Source organism: Lagopus leucura, unplaced genomic scaffold, assembly GCF_019238085.1.
Source record: "Lagopus leucura isolate 7727_CA_CO unplaced genomic scaffold, USGS_WTPT01 Super-Scaffold_100015, whole genome shotgun sequence".
Taxonomy (NCBI): domain Eukaryota; kingdom Metazoa; phylum Chordata; class Aves; order Galliformes; family Phasianidae; genus Lagopus; species Lagopus leucura.
This window is the reverse complement of record NW_024962269.1, coordinates 2870806-2875210: the sequence shown is the minus strand read 5'-3', so window position 1 is coordinate 2875210 and position 4405 is coordinate 2870806. Positions and strand designations below refer to the sequence as shown.

Below are 4405 nucleotides of genomic sequence, written 5' to 3'. Positions count from 1 at the left end.
CACAAAATTGTCCACTATGATTAAGGAGGAGTAAAAAAAGGGTTCTATTTCATGAGTAAAAATACGCTACAAATCACCGTAAAAATTATATGTTACACAGTATTCGCTAGGAGAAAGGAAGCATTTCCAGAAGACAGCATTTCCCCACTTAACTGTTATTAAAGAGGAATGAATGCTCAGCTTTAAAACGCAGCTGCACTCTGGCTGTGTGTCAGGGCAGCTCTCAGCTGTGCTGAGGCTGTGGGTGCCTCTGTGCTCTGCACTCTGGCTTTGGGAAGGGCTGCCTGACCTCTGACAACTGGCACGGGCTCTGTCCAGCTCCCTGCCTGCAGTCAGCAAGAGAAAAGTCACAGGCAAGTTGCTGAACACTCTCACCACGTGCTGGAAAACCCCAGGAGCCACGTGCAACACTGTTGTGGAACAGAGAAATACAGTCTAACAGGGAAAAGCAGGTCCTTAAAATTATCTGCCTGAAGTACAAGGCCCTTCAAGCTAGAAAATGTTGTTGGTTGGTTGCTGTTTTTTTTTTCCTTAACGAAAGAGAATATTCTCAGAGCAAACAAAACCAGAAGAGCTTCGCCCTGCTCTTCTGTTTGTGTCTGCATTCCCCACCTCACTCGGAACAGCACCTGCCTCCAAGCAGCCTCCCTGCTGCTGCTCAGCCTTGCACTGTGCCTTGCAGCCAGGAGCGCTCTCTCCACTCTCCTCCCTGGAGCAGCACCAGCTCATTGCCACCCAGCCACAGCCCACCTTCACTTTACACACCACTTTTTCTACTGCAAGGGTCACTTTGTCTTAGACTGAATCAAGCCTATATATTCCTGGCACCACAGGGAAAACTGATGTGAAATGTTTAACAGCAGCAGAACATGTCAGGAGGCAGCATCCAAGTAATGTCTAAAACAGTACCTCCCTTTTAGGTGCCCCAGAAGTGTCTTTGCTTTGAAAAGCATCACACAAAAAATTATCTTTTTAACTAAGAACTGCTATTTCCTCAAAGAATGACTGAGGTATGGGAAAGGTTGCAGCTAGGAAAAAGCTCTGGGAAGTATTCATTACTAATTCCTAATCATACCTTTCCTGCCTGACAAACACTTGCCGCTGTGCCTCTAATCAGAACTTCTTTCAAACACAGCGGTTGAGGATCTGTTTATTTCTTTGCTCAGGGAGATAAACATCAGCTTCAAGGAGTTAAAAAACTACTGGAAGAATGATGACATGCTGCAGGGTGTCTTTGCTAATGAATGGTGTTTCTAATTTTAAAAAGGTTTGCAGATGTGACACACTGTAACGAGCATCTGAACTACCCCATGGAAATACTGCAAAGCACTACACAGTAAAAGGGAAGCTGAAGCATCTGTATTTTGTATGTGTCCAATTACTTTTGATAATAAAATGTCAGAGTAGTATTGTCCACAAAACCCAGAAGCCCAGATTCATGAGATATTTATGCTTGAGCTTCTGGCTTCTCTGATTATTTCCTCAAAATTGAGGTCATTCTAAGAATGACAGAAGCCAAAAGCAAAGCAGACTGGCTGTTGCACAGGTTTTATCAGTAATAAGATACATAGTCACCCCTAGCTCAAATCTAAGCCCAATACACAACAAATACCTGAAGTCCATCACGCAGCTACAGCTTTTATTTGAATGTGGGACACGAGCTCAGGGCATTCATGCAACTCTTGGGTGACAGCAGCAAACGAGGCACAGCCACTGACACCCATGGGCATCCCCCAGAGATGTGAACACAGAGCTCTGCCTAGAAAAATCTTTTTTTTCCATGATAATTTCTGTAGTTAAAATGTTCTTTAAAGAAGGAAAGCAATACTTCTTAAACAAAGCACCTATCAACACACAAAATCCTGTAGATGGAACATTTTTCTGTTTTTCTAGAATCCTGCAGAGAAGACATCAGTGACAGATTTTGCAAGCAACTGATGCCCCATTAAACTCACAGCTCTTCTTCTGTTCACATAAATGATGTTAACTGGAGAGCATTACCTATAAGCACTGCAAAGAGAGATACCACAACTTTCCCATGATTATATCCCTATCATTTCTAACTCCAGTGTTTCACACTTACCTTCAGTTCTAGAGCAGAGACACCAAAAGCATGTCCGATTCCTTGGGCAGGAAACTAAACTTGAGATCTAACTGGACTCTTCTATATTGCATTTATCAGTATGCCAAAATGACTGTGCTGGTGAAACACACAACAGAAAGTGTATGTAATATGCTGCTGCAAAATCTACCTTCCTGAGCTGTCAGCAGTCACTCTGGGGCAGGAGCCAGGGCAGCTCACACAACCAGGGACAAAGGAGATGACAGACTGAGCTGACAGCAGCACCTGCCTCAGGAGGAAAGAGGTTCAAGCAATGTAATTTTGAACAGCATAGACACAGACTTGTGGAAATAGAGAGAAGATGAGGATCATCTGTGAGGTCCAACAGAAGGTTTCATGGGGCCAGGGTGGATGCCTGTTTTCTCTATAACTGTGCCAAAGAGCTTGCCTGCTGCTCCTACACACCCTGTGAGGGCAGGGCCTTAAGAAGGCAGTTCTTTCTGGTCTGTCTGCATATTCACAGACTTACTAATTGAAACATATTAGCAATTAGGGGCCTACACTAGGCAATGCCATTTGGACCACTTTCTTCCTACTTCGTTCAATTCAGTGATCAGGATTTTTATTACAATTGGCAGATGAAGTCTGATGTATGTGCCTTTGCTTTTCAGAAAACCTCAGACATGTCACGACTCACATGCTGTTGAACCTCGTGGAGGAGATATAGCCTTGGGGTCTTCTTGGCTTTCATTCCAATCACTCCTGCTGTTTTCAATCTTTTTATAAGTCTGAGCATCCTGAGGATGATTTCCTGTAGAATGAAGAAATTAAATTTGTTACTATTCTGCACAGCTCTATGATACATATATATTTTTTTCTTCATTTCTAGTAAAATCAAGTTAGCACTTACATTTCACATTGTAAAACTTCTTTTCAGGCTATTTACAGTCAGATAACCAATATATTACACACTATCTAACCACTCTGACTACAGAGTTGCTCTCTGTTGCCAGGGGAAAGTTCACTTGATCAGTAATTTCTCCTGCAATTTATTGATCTCAGACATCCCAAGTTCTAGAAACCTGTCTCAGATGAAGATTCAAAAAGCCTCTGAATTTCAGACACATATTCCAATTACACATGGGGTTTGACTGAGCCATCTGTATACAAATCAAATGAAAAATTGGCTTTTGAAAAATTGTCTTTAAAATATTATAAGCAAGCAGAAGGAAGCTAAGTGTTTGGATTTTGACTGGGGTGCTCATCAGAAAAGACATCCAATGCTAGATTTCTACAAGCAATGCCTTACTTTGCTTTAATGTCTTTCCCCCAGGGATGTCTTGAAGTGTTTATGAGTGCAAACTCCAGTTTTTCAAAGAAGTCTGCCCTGGGTTTTCCTGCAGCAATGGTGGAACTCACACAGACCTGGATGGATGCAGGAATCAGGTCATATTGCACAACTGCACAACTGTAGCCTCTAAATCAATTTAAAAAAAGGAGAGATGAATTATTTTGTGTACTACTGCAATAAAGGTAACACAATCCCAGTATCGCTCAGCAAGGCAAGTTAAGTGTAATATTACAATATCCTTATACATAAGAACAATATTCCTAGAAACCAGCATTTAAAGATGAGCGCACAAATAGCTCTACTAGATACTCAAAGGTGTTATATTTCAAAGTATTTCCAGTTGGATAACAACATATTTTGGTTAAGAGATTTATAAAGTGCTTTAGACATAGCACATGCAGAGTTAGATTTGAGTCACTACTCTGAGGGCTTAGTTTTTCATGTTTTATTTTTAAGCAAGCTCGGATGCTTACTTTCAGATTATGTTTGGACCAGCAGATAGAATCAAAAGTTCCTATCCCCTGCATCCTTCCTTCTCTGGCTATTATTTCATCTTCTCCCCCATCTGAAAGGTGTCTATTGTAAGTGGCCTGAAGGAAGTTGTCCTCCACCTCTCCTTCTATCGCATCCTTTGTGGCAGTGCTGGTATTCACAAAATCCTGCAATAAGCTGCTTCAAGAAGTCAAACTGACAGAAATCTATTCTGATAAAAAAAAATATTGTTTTGGAGGCAATGCACTGTGCAACATACGGGAAGTTCTGCTCTACTGGAAAGGTCTCCCAGTTTGCAGTTCAAGTTGTACCCTGACTCTATCCTTGTGCCATCCCTAAGCCTTCTCCCCTGTCTGGTAGCAGTGTTGCTCTGACTACCAGTCAGAAGATAAAGAGATGTAAAGCTATCCAGCTCCAGGGAACTTTCCTGTAAACATTTCTACTACTTGTTTCTGGTAACAGCAGTAACCTTGAACAGCATTAGTTCACTCCTAAGTCAT

At 41.8% G+C, this 4405-nt stretch overlaps 1 long non-coding RNA gene across 1 annotated transcript; it reads right to left on the bottom strand.

The window, feature by feature from the left end:
• Window positions 1-2185: 2185 nt before the first annotated feature.
• Window positions 2186-3517, bottom strand: LOC122182443. The gene is made up of 3 exons (XR_006179804.1): window positions 3372-3517; window positions 2760-2873; window positions 2186-2200 (listed from the first exon to the last, which is right to left on the bottom strand). It is a non-coding gene; the product is annotated as an uncharacterized LOC122182443 (long non-coding RNA).
• Window positions 3518-4405: the final 888 nt, after the last annotated feature.